This window comes from Rattus norvegicus, chromosome 18, assembly GCF_021556685.1.
Source record: "Rattus norvegicus strain SHRSP/BbbUtx chromosome 18, alternate assembly SHRSP_T2T, whole genome shotgun sequence".
NCBI classification, from domain to species: domain Eukaryota; kingdom Metazoa; phylum Chordata; class Mammalia; order Rodentia; family Muridae; genus Rattus; species Rattus norvegicus.
The window spans coordinates 62,150,001-62,160,770 of NC_141551.1; positions in this window are offsets into that span (position 1 = coordinate 62,150,001).

The following is a 10,770-nucleotide window of genomic DNA, read 5'->3' on the forward strand; positions in this document are numbered from 1 at the left end:
TGATTGCTATTATTTCCAAGTCAGATCATTTTCTACAAGCTTTGGGATCTCATCTATAAAAATGCAAGGAAAATTTTATTTGCAGCTTCTTTTAAAAAATGTGGTGTGTGTGTGTGTGTGTGTGTGTGTGTGTGTGTGTGTGTGTGTGTGTACATGTGCATATGAATGTAGTGTCTGTGGGGGTCAGAGGCCTTGGATTCCCTGGAACTGAAGTTACAGGCAGTTGTGAGACACCTGATGCAGTTGCCAGGAACTGAACTCAAGTCTAATATCTAAGCAGTGTGTGCCCTAAACTGATGAACCGTCTCTTCCAGTTCATTTTCTAGGTTTATAAAGATACTAGAATAAGAGTTTTTTTTTCCTGTAAAGCATATGTGTTGAGATTTTAGTATAGGGATTTTAGATATTTAACTAATTATTCTGTAGAGGTAGTATTATTTTATTTTCTAATTATATTGTTACATGTATGCATACAAAGAAGTATACAAATCCATTTAGTGTAGCTAGTATGTATATGTTCTTAGGGGTGTCCACTTGGGATTGGATACCTAAAAAAGGGTCTCATCCAAGTGTAAAGAATGGATTGTCCTTCTCAGCCGTCATTAACTGCCTAGCTCTTCATCTAGGGTAGAGGCTTGTGGGGGTACTCACCTGCGTCCGCGTTGGCATGGCAATCCGTGTTGTCATTGTTCAGGTCTTTTTAAGGTGCCTATATTGTTAAGATTTCACGAGTGTAGCTTTCCTGTCATATACAGAAGATACAATCTCTCAGCAGATGTCCTTGTGAGACATTGCATTTTGGGTCGCGTTTCTGAGACCCACAGCTTAAGTGCTTCTCTTTCATCTCTTTGCGCATGCTCCACCGATTTTCTCAGGCAATGATCATGCCTTAGGTATAACCCTGCTTTGCTGACCCTTCTTGATTGGGGATTAAAGAATTAGAATGGAAAGAGTCTATCCGATGTACCATCCCTAAGAAGTCCTTAAAAACTATTGAAATCTAGCTGGACATGGTGGTCTATACCTTTCATCCCCTCACTTGGGAGGCAGAGGCAGGCAGATCTCTGAGTTTGAGGCCAGCCTAGACTACCAATCTAGTTCCAGGACAGCCAGGGGAATACAGGGAAAACCTGTTTCAAAATTAAAGAAACGAAAACATCATTGAAATCTGGTTTAATACTTTAAGCATAAAAGGACTTATTCCTGCATATTTGAAGCTTTCAAGTAGTTTATTTCAAGCAGACCTTGGTAATTAGAGGGTTTTCCTAGGATTACAAACATTCAGTTTATGAATTTTATTTTAGAACATCTGTCTTCAGTTTTCTATTCATTGAAGACCTTTATATTTAAATAAAATGTTCTGCTAAAACATACTAATCAATTTCAATACTCTCTCTTGCATTTAACAGTTTGGTTCAAAATTACGTCATTATATTGACATACGTACGTTGTTATACACCTGTATCATACAAGCATGCATACATATATACATGCATGAGTGGTAAGACTTATAGTCTTTAATTTTTTTATTGAAAATAGATTTTTTCATATAATATCCTTTTTTCCTTTTCCAAAACTCCTCCCAGATCTGTGCTGCTTTCTCATTTACCCAAATCCACCCCCTTTCGATCTCCCTCTCCTTAAAAAAAAATCTAACAGGCACCTAAGAAATAGGATAAAATAAATTCAAACAAATCAGCATAGGACAAAACAAATAAAAAAAAATCTAAGAAAAATCACAAGAAACACATATAGATGCAGAGGCACACACATTCCCACACACAGAATTTCAATAAAAGCACACAGTTGGAAAACATACTATTTGAGTAAAAGACATGTAAGACTAAGAAAAAAGTCCCAGACAAAGCATTACGAACCAAAATCCTCCCAGAATTTGATTCTACCTGCTTTAGAAGACCATGTCTCTGATGGCAGATCAGGACACTGATCCGAGTTTTGTTCTGTTCCTATAATAGCAGAGTGATAGCATCTGATTTTCTTCTAGTCCATGGCCTACCTAGTCTCAGGCTCTTGGCCATTCACGCAGTGTCAATCTACGTTGTAACCTATATAGTTGGCCTTAGATCCAATCAGATAGTGGTTGGTTACTCCCAGAAGTCATTGCCATTATCCCACCTGCATATCTTGCAGGTAGGTCACCACTGTAGGTCAGAAGAGTTGTAGTTTGTCTGGTGTAACTTTTCTCATTTGGTAGCATGCAGTGCGTCGTCTGGTACCATGAACATCATTAGCCTGTGGGAGTGAAGGCTCTGGTAGGCACAGCTGGACTTTTTGCTCAGCGTGTTGTGTTGGTGGCGTCTTCAGCAATAGGGTTTTGTTGTCAGTTTGGGGAGAGCAACCAATAGACTTGGCAATAGCTTGTGTCATTTGGGAGTGTCTACAGGGCCTCTTTGGCCAACAGTTCAATTAGATAGCACTGGAGGGCTCATTTGGTGGCAAGAGAGGTCTCCTTGGTGCTTACCCTGCTCTATTACTTGGTAATTCAATTTAGATTTCATTGATATATAATTTAAGAAACTTTTTTTTTCTGGAGGAAATATTTTAATACCTGTTTTACAGAATGTTTAATATTAATTTCCATGTTTCTAGGTACAACAACTCAAGTAAAAATAATGAAACAATTGCTAGCACATGGCTCCTTAATTATGGTAAATATTGAAGTATCTGGAAAATAGTACATTTCAAATATATATTTTAATAATTTAAAAGTATAGTTTTATTTTTACAAAGTTTAATTACTTTTTCCATCTTTATTAAATTGGGTATTTTTTTTATCGTTATTAACTTGAGTATTTCTTATTTACACTTAGATTGTTATTCCCCTTCCCAGTTTCTGGGCTAACATCCCCCTAACCCATCCTCCCTCCATTATTGCCCTCCCCCCAACAATCACGTTCACTGGGGGTTCAGTCTTAGCAGGACCCAGGGCTTCCCCTTCCACTGGTGCTCTTACTAGGATATTCATTGCTACCTATGAGGTCAGAGCCCAGGGTCAGTCCCTGTATAGTCTTTGGGTAGTGGCTTAGTCCCTGGAAGCTCTGGTTGCTTGGCATTGTTGTTTATATGGGGTCTCGAGCCCCTTCAAGCTCTTCCAGTCCTTTCTCTGATTCCTTCAACGGGGGTCCTGTTCTCAGTTCAGTGGATTGCTGCTGGTATTCGCCTATGTATTTGCTGTATTCTGGCTGTGTCTCTCAGGAGCGATCTACATCCGGTTCCTGTCAGTCTGCACTTCTTTGCTTCATCCATCTTATCTAGTTTGGTGGCTGTATATGCATGGGCCACATGTGGGGCAGGCTCTGAATGGGTGTTCCTTCTGTGTCTGTTTTAATCTTTGCCTCTCTCTTCCCTGCCAAGGGTATTCTTGTTTCCCTTTTAAAGAAGGAGTGAAGCATTCACATTTTGATCATCCGTCATGAGTTTCATTTGTTCTAGGCATCTAGGGTAATTCAAGCATTTGGGCTAATAGTCACCTATCAATGAGTGCATACCATGTGTGTTTTTCTGTGATTGGGTTACCTCACTCAGGATGATATTTTCCAGTTCCATCCATTTGCCTATGAATTTCATAAAGGCATTGTTTTTGATAGCTGAGTAGTATTCCATTGTGTAGATGTACCACATTTTCTGTATCCATTCCTCGGTTGAAGGGCATCTGGGTTCTTTCCAGCTTCTGGCTATTATAAATAAGGCTGCTATGAACATAGTGGAGTATGTGTCTTTTTTATATGTTGGGGTATCTTTTGGGTATATGCCCAAGAGAGGTATAGCTGGCTCCTCAGGTAGTTCAATGTCCAATTTTCTGAGGAACCTCCAGACTGATTTCCAGAATGGTTGTACCAGTCTGCAATCCCACCAACAATGGAGAAGTGTTCCTCTTTCTCCACATCCTCGCCAGCATTTGCTGTCACCTGGGTTTTTGATCTTAGCCATTCTCACTGGTGTGAGGTGAAATCTCAGGGTTGTTTTGATTTGCATTTCTCTTATGATTAAAGATGTTGAACATTTCTTTAGGTGTTTCTCAGCCATTTGGCATTCCTCAGCTGTGAAGCTTTTGCTGGATTAGATTTCCATATGATCCCTCCAATGGCTCTTAGTCTTAGCCACTCACTCCTGTATTGGCTTCCTCATCCACCTCTTCCCGTCTCCTCCTCATTTGATTCTCCCATTCTAGTCCCTCACATGTATCCATAGCGATTTTATTTCCCTTTCCCAGACAGCCCTCCCTCATTCTTTACTCTATACCTAACCTCGGTGTTTCTATAGAATGTAACTTGCTTATCAATGAGTTAACAATTAAAAGGTAAATTGTCTTTTCGATGTGGTCTTATATTTGGTTTGTGAGAATTTTGGCATCTGTTTTCATAAGGAAGGTTGGTCTGTAATTCTCTTTCTGTTGAGTCTTTATGTGGTTTAGGTGTCGGGGTAGTTGTGGCTTCATAAAAAGAACTGAGTAATTTTTTTATGTTTCTATTTTGTGGAATAATTTGAGTGTTGTCATTAATTCTTATTTGAAAATCTTGTAGAACTCTGCATTGAACACATCAGGCTTTACAGTGTTTGTTTTTATTTAGTAGATTTTAAATTACGCTTCCAATTTCATGACGGGATATAGGTCTGTTTAAATTACTTATCTGATACTGATTTAACTTTCATAGGTGGTATATATCAAGAAATCCCCTCCCCCCCTTTTTTTTTACATTTTCCAATAAGGTGGAATACAGATTTATGTATTTCCCTGGTGTCTGTTGGTATGTCCTCATTTTCATGTGTAATTTTACCAATTTGAACAGTCACTCTCCATTTCTCAATTTGGGTAATGGTTTGTCAATCTTATGCATTTTCTCAAAGAACCAACCCTCCTTTTCACTGTGGTTTTGGTTATTTGTTTCTGTTTCATTGATTTCAGTCAAGTCCATTGACTTCCTTTTCTTCTTGATTCCAGATGTGCCCTAAGTTACTAGTATGAGATCCCTTCAGTGTTTTAGGTAGGCACTTAGCGCTATGAACGAACCTCTTAGAAGCGCCCTTATTGTGGTCTGTAGGTTTGGGTATACTGTGTTTTCTTTTTTTTTTTCTTTTCTTTTTTTTTAATTAACTTGAGTATTCCTTATTTACATTTCGAATGTTATTCCCTTTCCCGGTTTCCAGGCCAACATCCCCCTAGCCCCTTCCCCTCCCCTTCTTTATGGTTGTTCCCCTCCCCATCATCCCCCCATTGCCGCCCTCCCCCCAACAATCATGTTCACTGGGGGTTCAGTCTTAGCAGGACCCAGGGCTTCCCCTTCCACTGGTGATCTTACTAGGATATTCAATGCTATCTATGAGGTCAGAGTCCAGGGTCAGTCCATGTATAGTCTTTGGGTAGTGGCTTAGTACCTGGAAGCTCTGGTTGCTTGGCATTGTTGTACATATGGGGTCTTGAGCCCCTTCAAGCTCTTCCAGTTCTTTCTCTGATTCCTTCAACGGGGGTCCTGTTCTCAGTTCAGTGGTTTGCTGCTGGCATTCGCCTGTGTATTTGCTGTATTCTGGCTCTGTATCTCAGGAGAGATCTACATCCGGCTCCTATCGGCCTGCACTTCTTTGCTTCATCCATCTTGTCTAATTGGGTGGCTGTATATGTATGGGCCACATGTGGGGCAGGCTCTGAATGGGTGCACCTTCTGCCTCTGTTTTAATCTTTGTCTCCCTATTCCCTGCCAAGGGTATTCTTGTTCCCCTTTTAAAGAAGGAGTGAAGCATTCGCATTTTGGTCATCCTTCTTGATTTTCATGTGTTCTGTGCATCTAGGGTAATTCAAGCATTTGGGCTAATAGCCACCTATCAATGAATACATACCATGTGTGTTTTTCTGTGATTGGGTTACCTCACTCAGGATGATATTTTCCAGTTCCATCCATTTGCCTATGAATTTCATAAAGTCATTGTTTTTGATAGCTGAGTAGTATTCCATTGTGTAGATGTACCACATTTTCTGTATCCATTCCTCTGTTGAAGGGCATCTGGGTTCTTTCCAGCTTCTGGCTATTATAAATAAGGCTGCTATGAACACAGTGGAGCACGTGTCTTTTTTATATGTTGGGGCATCTTTTGGGTATATTCCTAAAGCTGGTCTTCAATAACAATAAAGGAAGAATGCCCACATATACATGGAAGTTGAACAATGCTCTACTCAACGATAACCTGGTCAAGGAAGAAATAAAGAAAGAAATTAAAGACTTCTTAGAATTTAATGAAAATGAAGGTACAACATACCCAACCTTATGGGACACAATGAAAGCTGTGCTGAGAGCAAAACTCATAGCTCTGAGTGCCTGCAGAAAGAAACAGAAGAGAGCATATGTCACCAGCTTGACAGCACACCTAAAAGCTCTAGAACAAAAAGAAGCAAATACACCCAGGAGGAGTAGAAGGCAGGAAATAATCAAACTCAGAGCTGAAATCAACCAAGTAGAAACAAAAAGGACCATAGAAAGAATCAACAGAACCAAAAGTTGGTTCTTTGAGAAAATCAACAAGATAGATAAACCCTTAGCCAGACTAACGAGAGGACACAGAGAGTGCATCCAAATTAACAAAATCAGAAATGAAAAGGGAGACATAACTACAGATTCAGAGGAAATTCAAAAAATCATCAGATCTTACTACAAAAGCCTATATTCAACAAAACTTGAAAATCTGCAGGAAATGGACAATTTCCTAGACAGATACCAGGTACCAAAGTTAAATCAGGAACAGATAAACCAGTTAAACAACCCCATAACTCCTAAGGAAATAGAAGCAGTCATTAAAGGTCTCCCAACCAAAAAGAGCCCAGGTCCAGACATGTTTAGTGCAGAATTCTATCAGACCTTCATAGAAGACCTCATACCAATACTATCCAAACTATTCCACAAAATTGAAACAGATGGAGCACTATTGAATTCCTTCTATGAAGCCACAATTACTCTTATACCTAAACCACACAAAGACCCAACAAAGAAAGAGAACTTCAGACCAATTTCCCTTATGAATATCGACGCAAAAATACTCAATAAAATTCTGGCAAACCGAATCCAAGAGCACATCAAAACAATCATCCACCATGATCAAGTAGGCTTCATCCCAGGCATGCAGGGATGGTTTAATATACGGAAAACCATCAACGTGATCCATTATATAAACAAACTGAAAGAACAAAACCACATGATCATTTCATTAGATGCTGAGAAAGCATTTGACAAAATTCAGCACCCTTCATGATAAAAGTCCTGGAAAGAATAGGAATTCAAGGCCCATACCTAAACATAGTAAAAGCCATATACAGCAAACCAGTTGCTAACATTAAACTAAATGGAGAGAAACTTGAAGCAATCCCACTAAAATCAGGGACTAGACAAGGCTGCCCACTCTCTCCCTACTTATTCAATATAGTTCTTGAAGTTCTCGCCAGAGCAATCAGACAACAAAAGGAAATCAAGTAGATACAGATTGGAAAAGAAGAAGTCAAAATATACTGTGTTTTCATTTGTATTTAATTCTAGAAAGTCTTTAATTTCTGCCTTGTCTTGTTTTCATTCAACAGTGGGTCGTTCAGTTTCTATGAGTTAGTAAGTGCTCTGTTCTTTCTGTTGTTGTTGTTATCCAGCTGTAACCCATGTTGGTTGGATAAGATGTAGGGTCTGTTGAGACTTGCTTTGTGTCCAAGTATATCCTTAACTTTGGTGAAAGTTCTATGAGGTGCTGAGAACCAGGTATATTCTTTTGCATTAGATGAAGTGTTCTGGAAAGTTAGTTCCATTTGTTTATGACATCGTTTAGCTCCAGAATTTTTCTGTTTAGTTTTGTCTAAATATTCTGACTATTGGTGAGAGTTTATTGAAGTGACCCCCTTTCACTTTGTGAGAGTCAATATGTGATTTTAGCTCTGTGGTGCTTCTTTTATGAACTTGGGTGCCCCTTATGTTTACTGTATAAATATTCAGAATTACAATATCCTCTTGGTGAATTTTTCTTTTGGGATGTGTGTCCAGTCTTTGGATTAGTATTGGTTTGAAGTCTCTTTTGTCTGATATTAAAATGGGCACACTGGATTGCTTCTTGGGTCTATTAGTTTGGAATTTCTTTTTCCATCCTCCTTTTTCCCTGAGGTGAAGTCTGTCGTGATGGGAAGGTGTGTGTGTGTGTGTGTGTGTGTGTGTGTGTGTGTGTGTGTGTGTGTTGTATGCAGCCTTCTAAACATAGGGAGCCTCTAGTGGAAAATGTGGGTGCTTCTTTGGCATCTAACAAGCCAATACCATGTAGAACTCCAGGACTCCATTCTCAGGAATCAGTAAGGAGAGATGTACTTACAGAACTGACAACTTCTTTCTGTCTAGAGCTAGAGTTTTTGTTTGCTTGTTTATTTGTTTTTGTTTTTTTATGGTCACGAAAATGAACTCCACTGAAGTATTTTGGGGAGTGTTGTTCACTTGACACGAACCCGGATCATCTGGGATGAGAAAACCTCAACTGAGAAGACGCCCCTATCTGATAGGCTTGTTGGCAAGTTTTGAGACCATTTTCTTGATTGGTGATTGATGTGGGAAGGCACATTTTATTGGGGATCAGTGCCATCTCTGGCCATGTAATCTTGGGTTTTATAAGAAATGGGCCAAGTAAGTCAACTGCAAGCTAGTAAGGAGCATTGCTCCATGGCTTCTGCTTCAGCTCCTGCCTCCAGTGTCCTACTCTGACTTCCCTGAGTTGGGTTGATAGAGGACTAAGGAAATGGGAAGGACCTGTGCTGACTGTGATGATATCAGGGAAGAGGGAAGGCTCCTGGCACAGGGATGCTCTCTTCTCTGCCTCCCATGTGCTGTGAAGTAAGCTGCTTTACTTCACAAGTTCACTTGCTGTGAAGTTCTGCCCACCACAGCCAGAAGCAATGGAGCCAATTGGCTATGGACAGACACCTCTGAGACTGTGAGTCAGAACCTTTCATTAAGTTGTTTTTACAGGTATTTTGTCAGTGCAATGAACAACAACAACAACAACAACAACACAAACAAAATCCTAGCAACTCTATCCCTCTTAAAGGACCAGGCAAAGTTGAGTTGTATGAACCACAGTAGACACCTGCTGGGCTCATGGTCTAAGGACCAATGGAGCCAGAGCATTAAATCTTGTTCTTTAACCATGACATAGCGAAGAAACTGTCCTGAAGTCAAAGGATGTGTCTTAGTCAGGGTTTCTATTCCCGCACAAAACATCATGACCAAGAAGCAAGCTGGGGAGGAAAGGGTTCATTCAGCTTACACTTTCCACTTTGCTGTTCATCACCAAAGGAAGTCAGCACTGGAACTCACACAGGACAGGAAGCAGGAGTTGATGCAGAGGCCAGGGAGGGATGTTACTTACTGGCTTACTTCCCCTGGCTTGCTCAGCTTGCTCTCTTATAGAACCCAAGACCATCAGCTAAGGAATCGTCCCACCCACAATGGGCTGGGCTCTTGCCCCTTGATCACTAGTTGAGAAAATGCCTTACAGCTGGGTCTCATGGACACGTTTCCTCAAGGGAGGCCCCTTTCTCTGTGATAACTCTTGTGTCAAGTTGACAGAAAACCAGCCACTGTAGGATGCTACATTATTCGTAGTAGGCAGGTGATGATCTCAGGATCTCAGAGTTGTCAACTCCTAAACACTCCTAATAGAATTCTTCCATTACCAAGACTTTCCTGATTACTTATTATATTTGTACAGACAATGATATACACTGTTCTAGTTATGAATATTATTGCTGTGATAAAATACATGGTCAAAGGCAATTTGGGGAGGAAATGTTTTATTTTATTCCCAGTTCCATATAACAATTCATCATCAAAAGTAGTCGGATCCCAGAGGCAGGATCTGATGCAGGGACAGAGCGGGAGGGGTGTGCTGCTTACTGGCTGGCTGCCACTTGGCTTGCTTAGCCTGCCTTCTTGTAGAGCTCAGGACCACCAGCTGAGAGATGGGATATTCATGATGGGCTGGGCCCTTCCCATGAATAACTAATTAAGAAAACAGCTAGGATCTTAAGGATGCATTTTCTCAATTGAGGCTCCCTCCTTTCTGATGCTAGCCTGTGTCAAGCTGACATAAGATCAGCCAGTACACACACTGAAAATTTCCTGTGTTAGATGATGACACATACACTGAGGAACTCAAGAGGAACGCTTACAGAACTATGATTTATAGTGTGATATTACAGTTTCTAGTAAATATCTCTCGCAAAGGGAGACATTTTTTCCTGCACTTTGTTGAAACTTCTGTCCAAGCCTGTACCTACCCTCTTATAGCAAAGTGTTTCAGAAGCTCTGTCAGTTCCCTTGGTGGAGCTCTTGACATTTGACACAGGTGACTGTCCCTTCTCCATTCTCACAGCTTCTTTTGGTTTTTCTCATCTTCTAGCTCTTTCATTTCTTGGAAACTTCTCATTCTCCAGGTAGTCTTTTCTCTCATTACTTGGCACGTATCAAGGTTCGGGCTCCACACGCTCTCTCCCATCTGACTAACTGCTACCCTCTTGCTCCCTATTATGCATTCATGGTTGGGATTTAAGTCACCTCCTCTATCTTCCTGACATTCTAAGTCCCTCCCTCTAACTAGAACTACCTGACTTATTTTCTACTGGACATATCTAGCTTTATGGAAATTCTAAAACACTTCATTGTATCCTAAAATGGGACTTGGCCTCAGCCTGCTCCCCCACCCCATTCATATTCCCTAGTGGTTCGTACTGTCCTGCTAATA